Raw genomic sequence first — 10,000 nt, forward strand, 5'->3', positions numbered from 1 at the left:
CAGTTGAAGAAACTGACTCCAGGATTTATTGTTTGTAATCCTAGTATTTATTCTATTGGTCTCTTTCGCTGAACTGCTAAGTTATGGGGACATAAACACACCAGCATCGGTCATCAAGCAATGGTGGGGGGACAAACAGAGACACACACACACACACACACGCACACATACATATATGTGTGTGTGTGTGTGTGTGTGTGTGTGTGTGTGTGTGTATGATGAGCTTCTTTCAGTTTCCGTCTACCAAATCCACTCACAAGGCTTTGGTTGGCTTGAGGCTATAGTAGAAGATACCTGTTCAAGTTTCCATGCGGTGGGATTGAACCTGGAACCATGCAGTTGGGAAACAAGCTTCTTTGTATGTGTGTGTCTTTGTGTTTATCAACTACCACAACTTGAAACCAGTGTTGGTTTGTTTACATCCTGCAACTTAGCTTTTCAGCAAAATAGACTGACAGAATAAGTATCAGGTTAAAAAAAAATAGGACTGGGGTCAATTTCTACCATTAAACCCTTTAAGGCAGTGCCCCAGCATGGCCGCAGTCTGATAACTGAAACAAGTAAACATTTAATGATAAATAACTAGTTTTATTAACCTAATACAGGTCCTATAAATACAGTAAAATAAAATCCCTTGGATCTTTTTTAAAACGGGGGCCACATTTTTCATTAATGTTTTACGTAGTGTTTTTGGTACGGAAAGACTTTCAAACTTCGTATACTTATCTATTTTGTGTTTTAGAACAGAAAAATATTTTTGTATTCGAATTTATTTCATGTAAAATATTGTCTTATTTCGATAATTTCAACCAATCACTGACAAGTATTCAGTTGTTTACATTTACTCCTTTGGCTGATTAAGCGATGTAAAGCGTATTTAATCTCCATACCTTCGTTTTATTTGCTTTTTTCATTTTAAATTTGCTTTAACCCTAACCCTAACCCTAACCCTAACCCTAAGGTTAGGGTTAGGGTTAGAGTTAGGGTTAGGGTTAGGGTTAATTGTTTCAGAATCGTTTGTTTATGTAGTCAGCACTTAATGTATATCGGCTGAATGGACGTCAGTGATTGGTTGAAATTACAGAAATACGACAACTTTAACATGGAATAACTTCTCGATTTCTTTTTTTTTTAAGAAGACTAGGAGAAAAAGATGTTTTATATGACACATTCTACCAGTGTTCCAAGTTTCAAAGTGTTTCGTTAATGAAAAATGTGGCCCCCGTTTTAAAAAAGATCCAATACTTTACTTTGAGAAGCAACAACCCTTTTAAGATACAACAGAAATTTTCTTTCTTTTAATGACAATTAATTAATGCAAATTAGTACAAATTCTCTTCACTCTAACTAACAATAATTGAGAACATATAGGCGTAGGAGTGACTGTGTGGTAAGTAGCTTGCTTACCAACCACATGGTTCCGGGTTCAGTCCCACTGCGTGGCACCTTGGGCAAGTGTCTTCTACTATAGCTTCGGGACGATCAAAGCATTGTGAGTGGATTTGGTAGATGGAAACTGAAAGAAGCCTGTCGTATATATATATATATATATATATATATATATACATATATATATATATATATATATATATATATATATATATATATATATATATATATATATATATATACATATATATATATCTGTTTGTGTGTGTCTGTGTTTGTCCCTCCAACATCACTTGACAACCGATGGTGGTGTGTTTACGTTCCTGTAACATTAGCGGTTTGGCAAAAAAGACCGATAGAATAAGTATTAGGCTTACAAAGAATAAATCTTGGGGTTGATTTCCTCGACTAAAGGCGGTGCTCCAGCTTGGCCACAGTCAAATGACTGAAACAAGTAAGAGAGTAACACAGTATCTTTTATTTAAATAAAATGGTGAGCTGGCAGAAACGTTAGCATGCCCGGTGAAATGCTTAGCAGTATTTCGCCTATCTTTACGTTCTGAGTTCAAATTCCACCAAGGTTGACATTGTCAACCATCCTTTCAGGGTCGATAAATTAAGTACCATTTGCATACTGGGGTTGATCTAATCAACTGGCCCCCTCCCCCAAAATTTCGGGCCTTGTGCCTAGAGTAAAAAAGAATATCTTTTATTTGATTTTTAATGCCGATTGCTTGAGATTTCTGATTATTTGAGCACCAGGTATGAAAGAATTTATTGTACTAGGACAGAGGTTAGGTACCTCAGTTTTGTATAACATGATTGCTTGATAAGAGAAAGGCTCTTAGAGATTCCTCAAAGTGTTGTTATATCTACCAGCTGAATATACTGAAGGCAAAGCCAGATATCTTTAATAAAGGGACAGCCTGAATAATGTACTCTGAGGTATACTATGGCTGAATAAAAGAGACAATGGTCATAGCTAACCCATACAAAAGCTAATGATAAATTCTATACAAGAGATTAGTCAATGTAGTCCTAGATACACTATGTCTGAATATGAGATGGGATGGTCACAGCTGGAAAACATTTGACCATAAGTTTCCTGGACCTGGACTGACCTGAGGTTAAATAAACAACACCTATATATATATAAACTTATCGGTAAATGTTTTTTTAACACACCAAACTACTTGGTAAAATTACTAATTATTAATTAATTATTAATTTTTACCCTATATCTGTAAGAATTTTATATATACATAATACAAAGAAAATGGAGAGTGTGAACACAGAAAAATTAATATATTTATATAATAGTCAATTTCATGTTGCCTATGCACATTTCAATTCCTATCTTCATTCATATTTTACAATTAAACTGCATTATGAATTTAAAAGGTAAAAGATCTCTTCAGGGCAAAAATTGACATAAATTCATTTACATCTTAAAGGATGGAGAGTTCCTTTACGAATGAAGGTAGGAATTGAAACGTGCATAGGCAACATGAAAGTGACTACTATTATGTAAATAAATGGATTTTTTTCTGTGTTCATACACTCCATTTTCTTTATAGTATTAAAATTCTGTTCTCCTATATTGGAGAAATGAAAGCCTCTATAATGACCACTGGAACTTCATGATTGCTAAGCACTGATGTCAAAGATGAACCATCAATGAGCACCAATTCTAACACAAATTGACAAATTCCAAAATACTGGTGAACGCTTGGATAAAATGAATCCCTGTTGAAAGAGCTACCTCTTTCTATTCAAAACCTCATAAACACTTGATATATATATATATATATATGTATATATATGTATCTTTGTGTCTGTATTTGTCCCCACCACACTGCTTGACAGCCGGTGTTGGTGTGTTTACATCTTCATAACTTAGCAGTTCAGCCAAAGAGAGTGTAGGAACAAGTACCAAGCTTTAAAAGAAATAAGTACTGGGGGTGATACATTTGACTAAAAGATTTTCAAGGTGATGCTCCAGCATGGCTACAGTCTAATGACTGAAACAAGTAAAAGATAAAAGACAAAAAAAAGGGAAATACATATATCTATCCATCTTTATCTGTCTATCTATCTATCTATCTATCTATCTATCTATCTATCTATCTATCTGCCAGTCAGTCTATCTATCTATCTATCTCTCTCTCTCTCTCTCTCTCTATATATATATATATATATATATATATATATATATATATACACACACACACACACACACACACACAGATATACGCACACACCTGTGTATGTGTATGCAGATATGCATGTGTGAATGTATGAACAATATGACTATATGTATATTTCTATCAGTGTGTGTGTGTATGAGTTGATTTATATATTTGTTTACATGTTTCTGTGTATTTGTTAATTGCCTGTGTGAATGCGTGTGAATGCGTGTGCATGTGCATGCCTCTCTGTGTGTGTGTGTGTGTGTGTGTGTGTGTGTGTGTGTGTGGTTCCTACTTTTACATCACTGGGTCATCTGACACTGTCATCTGTCAGCAGAGGGAGCATAGTGGTGTTGGTGGTGGTGGTGGTGGTGGTGGTGGTGGCAGATATAATGGTGAGGGGGTTGTAAGTGGTGATGGTGGTGGTGGTCTTGGCACCAATGGTGGTGGTGGTGATAGTAATGTAGGAGAGCAGCTATGATTGTGATGATGGTGGTGGCAGTAGTGGTGTTGGCAATAAGGGGGGAGGACACAGCTTTTAAGATAGGGAGTGGGAAAGATGAGCTGTGGTGATGGTGGTATTGTTATTGTTGTTGGTGATGATTATTGTGGTGGTGGTGGTGGTGGTGGTGGCGGCGGTGAATGTCCCTGTCATCACAGGAGTGATGTGGTGGTGTTAATGGTGCTGGTGATGGTGGCAGAGGATGTGAGGTGTGGTAGTGGTGCTGGTGGTATTGTTTGTGATGGTGGTGGTGGTGGTGGTGGTTGTGGTGGTTGTGATAGTAGTAACAGTGGTAGTGGTCATGGTGGTAGTGGTGATGATGGTGGTAGTTGTGATGGTGATGATGGCCATGGTGGTAGTGGCGGTGGTGATGATGGTTGTAGTTGTAATGGTGATGATGGCCATGGTGGTAGTGGCGGTGGTGGTGATGGTTGTAGTTGTAATGGTGATGATGGCCATGGTGGTAGTGGCGGTGGTGGTGATGGTTGTAGTTGTAATGGTGATGATGGCCATGGTGGTAGTGGCGGTGGTGGTGATGGTTGTAGTTGTAATGGTGATGATGGCCATGGTGGTAGTGGCGGTGGTGGTGATGGTTGTAGTTGTAATGGTGATGATGGCCATGGTGGTAGTGGCGGTGGTGGTGATGGTTGTAGTTGTAATGGTGATGATGGCCATGGTGGTAGTGGCGGTGGTGGTGATGGTTGTAGTTGTAATGGTGATGATGGCCATGGTGGTAGTGGCGGTGGTGATGATGGTTGTAGTTGTAATGGTGATGATGGCCATGGTGGTAGTGGCGGTGGTGGTGATGGTTGTAGTTGTAATGGTGATGATGGCCATGGTGGTAGTGGCGGTGGTGGTGATGGATGTAATTGTAATGGTGATGATGGCCATGGTGGTAGTGGCGGTGGTGGTGATGGTTGTAGTTGTAATGGTGATGATGGCCATGGTGGTAGTGGCGGTGGTGGTGATGGTTGTAGTTGTAATGGTGATGATGGCCATGGTGGTAGTGGCGGTGGTGGTGATGGTTGTAGTTGTAATGGTGATGATGGCCATGGTGGTAGTGGCGGTGGTGGTGATGGTTGTAGTTGTAATGGTGATGATGGCCATGGTGGTAGTGGCGGTGGTGGTGATGGTAGTTATGGTGATGGTGGTGGTTAAGGTGGTAGTGGTGATGATGGTCGTAGTTGTGATGGTGATGATGGCCATGGTGGTAGTGGCGGTGGTGGTGATGGTAGTTATGGTGATGGTGGTGGTTAAGGTGGTAGTGGTGATGATGGTTGTAGTTGTGATGGTGATGATGGCCATGGTGGTAATGGCGGTGGTGGTGATGGTAGTTATGGTGATGGTGGTGGTTAAGGTGGTAGTGGTGATGATGGTCGTAGTTGTGATGGTGATGATGGCCATGGTGGTAATGGCGGTGGTGGTGATGGTAGTTATGGTGATGGTGGTGGTTAAGGTGGTAGTGGCGACGGTGGTCGTTGTCATAGTGGTGGAGGTGGCAGTGGTGTTGGTAAAGCAGTGAAGATCAGGTGGTGGTGAGGTATCTTCCATGCTGTTGGCGCCATTGTCAGTAGTAATGGTTTTGGCGTTGGTAGTTTTGCTGTTGTCGTTGGTAGCGGATGGTGACGCCAATGATAATGTTGTTGTTATGATGGCATTGTTGTGGAGTTGGAGCCATTGTCACAACATAACTGGATGTAGTGCTGGTGACAGTATGAGAACCAGCAATGCTTTCAGTCGGAAGGCTGGCCGCCAGGTATTGTTGCCGAGTCAGCCAGCCAGTAAATTCGGTGGAGACCCAGTGACAATCACACAGTTTTTATTATTTAAACATATCAGAACCTCAAACACAGACTTTGCCTGAAGGAGAAAGCAGGTAGGTGGCTGAGTGGTGAATGACAAGTGCAAGTTATGGTGATGCTCACCCACCCCCATCTCTGCCCACCCATAGACAATAGCAGAACCGGGGAATCCAGGAAGAGAAAAATAATTTGTTTCAGCTGAACCTTTTAACAGGAATGGAGCTTCAAGCATAACCAGAAATTGTCTGTTTGTATTTAACATCTCATTTGCTGACCAAGTTTAAACACTGCAAACTTTTAATACAAACAACATAAAAGTAAGTTACTTTTGTCTGAACAACATCTCAGACAGTATAAACACTTACTACATAACAAACACTCACGATGCAAAAGTAAGTTGCTCTCATCTGAAGAACATCACAAACAGCATAACAAACTTAAACAACATGAAAGTTAACTTTTGTCCAAACAACATCACAAATAGCAAACACAAACATGAAAGCAAGAAAGTTGCTTTTGCCTTAATAACTTCACAAATAACTTTAAAAATATAATGTAAAAGTAAGTTACTCTTGTCTCAAAAACATTATAAACAACATAATAAACATAAATAATATAAGTTACTTTCATCTGAACAGCATCACTTCTGAGATTTGGGCAACGAACACCAATCATCATCATCACCATCAAAATCAATATAATAATGTTTCTAATTTTGACACAAGGCCAGCAATTTGGGGGGAGAAGTAAGTCGATTACATCAACACCAGTACTCAACAGGTACTTATTTTATTGACCCAGAGAGGGATGAAAGTCAAAAGTTAACTTCAGCGGAATTTGAACTCAGCATGAGGCAGTGACCAAGACCTTTGGCATTAGGTCGTGCTTGAGAAGAAGACTCATCAAGCAAAGCAAAAGTGTAGTTGTGGCAGATACTGGTGTCATGCAAATGGCACCCATGCTAGTGGCACGTAAAAGCACCCATTACACTCTTGGAGCGATTGGCATTAGGAAGGGTATCCAGCCACAGAAAACCATGCCAAAGCAAACTGGTGTCAAGTGCAGCCTTCCAGCTTACCAGCCCTGGCCAAATCACCCAACCCATGCCAGCATAGACAACGGATTTTAAATGATGATGATGATGAACGTAAAGAAAGACAAAATGCTGCTAAGCATGATTCAGCCAGCTTGTTGCCATAATAATAATAATAATAATAATAATAATAATAATACAATACAATTTCAGCAGTGATTCCTGATGGGCTGGGGGCTTTCCCTGTCTTCATACCCTTAATTACTTTATCTTCTAGGGTGCTGTCAATTCAGATAGCTGGTCCCTCAATTGGGTCAACATTTGGCAGACTCTCCTTCCCCCATATATTTTCTACATTTAGCAACCATTCATAATGGTGCTTCCAAGACTTCCTTTGCAGAATCATTAAATACAAGGGAACTATCTTCCATGTGGATACATCTCTCTCCTATGACATCATGATTTCCTCTCACACACTGTCTTGCAATCCGAAACATTATTACAAAATTCCTTATTATTCTAAAACTTAATTGAAACAAAGACAGCATATTTCAACAGAAGTATGGCCACGAAAATGTTGGCCGTTTTGATATCAACCTGTCTTAGACAACAATTCTCCTGGTTCTGTGATACGAACTTGCTGTTTTATAGTGATCTTAATTAAAACCTTTCATCAAAGTGTCATGTTAATTTTGTTCCAACACCAACTCAATAATGACAAAGTTCTTTTACTAATTCCTTCATTATCTTTAATTGAGACCAAACTGCCAGAGAGCAACCAGGGTTCCATGATACAAACTTCCTGTTTTAAAGAGATCTAAATTAAAAACTTCCATCAAAATTGCAGGTTAATTTATATTCTAAGAACCAGCTTGATAATGGCATGGTTATTTTACTAAATTCTTTGTTATTTTCAAAATTAATTGGAACAAAGACAGTGCATTTCAACAGAAATACTGCAACAAAAAGGGTTAAAGAGATCGAAATTAAGATCTTCCATCAAAACTCCATGTTAATTTGTGTTCCAAACACAAGCTTGATAATATCCAAATTATTTTGCTAAATACTTCATTATTTCCAAAATTAATTGAAAGACAGACACTGTATTTCAATAGAAATATGGTACCAAAAGAGTTAACTTCTTTGATATCAACCAGTTGGAGACTGGCTCTAATTTCATGAACCAAATTCTTGTTTTAACCTTAAACATTCACATTATTCTTTCCAAAATAATGATTATTTATTCACAATAATCATGGCTTATCTCATAGCTTTGAGATTTCCATGTTGTGACTGTTTATATTTAGAATGACATTGCTGGGGATGTGTGAGAGGCCGGATCTTGCTGAGTTGAACATAAAACAGGTAGAATAATTAGGTGTAATCCTCTAACAAAGTAATGATTATTTATTCACACTGTTTCGAATTAATCATGGCTTATCTCATAGCTTTGAGATTTCTATGCTGTGATTATTTAATCCTCTAACATTTGGATTACTCTGTCAAATGTAATGCTTATTTATTCACATTGTCTCGAATTTATCATGCATTATCTCATAGTTTTGTGATTATGATAATGTGATGTGTTTATTTTTAGAATGGCATTGTAGGGTAGGTACAAGAGGTTGGATCTGGGTGATATGAATATAAAACAGGTAAAATACAGGATGTTCAAAAAGTCTCTTCGCAGTAAGTATTTAATGATTTTTGGGGCGATTCTTGTACACTCCCCATAAAAAAAGGCTGGCAGTGTTAAATCAGGTGATCTTGGTGACCAAAGTCCCTTAGAAATAATCTGTTCACCAAAAAACTCTTGAAGTAGTGCCATGGTGATGCACAGCATGGAAAAAAATTCACTGTGGAGAGACCTTTTGAACACCCTGTATTTGGGCCAAATATGGCTAGTTTGACCCTTTAGCATACTCTTTACTCTTTTACTTGTTTCAGTCATTTGACTGTGGCCATGCTGGAGCACCGCCTTTAGTCGAGCAAATCGATCCCAGGACTTATTCTTTGGAAGCCTAGTACTTATTTTATCGGTCTGTTTTGCCGAACCGCTAAGTTACGGGGACGTAAACACACCACCATCGGTTGTCAAGCAATGTTGGGGGACAAACACAGACACACAAACATATACACACACATATATATATACATATATACGACGGGCTTCTTTCAGTTTTCTGTCTACCAAATCCACTCTCAAAGCTTTGGTCGGCCCGAGGCTATAGTAGAACACTTGCCCAAGGTGCCATGCAGTCGGAATGAACCCGGAACCATGTGGTTGGTAAGCAAGCTACTTACCACACAGCCACTCCTGCGCCTACTCTTCATTATTTTCAAAAATATTTGAAACAAATGCAGTGTATTTCAAAAGAAATATGGTAACCAAAGGGTTAGAGTGATCTAAATTAAAACCTTTCATTACAATTTCATGTAAACTTATGTACCAAACACCAGATTAATAATGACAAAATTATTTTAACTAAATTCTTTATTTTCAAAATTAATTGACTCAAAGGCAGCGTATTTCAAAAGAAATATGGTAACCAAAGGCTTAAAGTGAGCTAAGTTAAAAACCTTTTATCAAAATTTTGATAATTTATGTAGCAAACACCAGCTTAATAATGATATTTATATTATTAAATTCTTCGCTATTTTCAAAATTAAGTGTAAAAATGTATTTTAACAGAAAGACAGTGAAAAGGGTTAACTCTTTTGATTGCAAACTGCCTGAGATTCCAAGATGACAGTGATGGTGATAGTGATGATGATGATGATGATGAGGAGGAGGAGGAGGAGGAGGATAATGATGGTATTCATGACGATAATGAGGACGATAATGATGATGATGATGATGATAGTGAGAATAATGACAATGATGTTAATGACAGTGACGATTATGACAATGATGATGATGATGGCAAAGATGAAGATGATTACAATTTCATTTGTCAACAACCAACACACATACACACACACACACACACACACACACACACAAGGCTCGACCAAGGCATACATCTATATAAAATTTGGGTTAGGTGTATTGAATTGGAAAAAAAAGAAAAACATAAAACAAAAC

The 10,000-nt window shown here is 38.3% G+C and overlaps 1 protein-coding gene across 5 annotated transcripts in view; it reads right to left on the reverse strand.

Annotated features, from left to right (window-relative positions):
- LOC106875495 (sperm-tail PG-rich repeat-containing protein 2-like) overlaps window positions 1-10,000 on the reverse strand; it is a 697,644-nt gene that overhangs the window by 543,461 nt on the left and 144,183 nt on the right. The gene's annotated exons all lie outside the window — the stretch shown is intronic.

This window comes from Octopus bimaculoides, chromosome 29 (assembly GCF_046866305.1).
Source record: "Octopus bimaculoides isolate indiv1 chromosome 29, ASM4686630v1, whole genome shotgun sequence".
NCBI classification, from domain to species: Eukaryota; Metazoa; Mollusca; class Cephalopoda; order Octopoda; family Octopodidae; genus Octopus; species Octopus bimaculoides.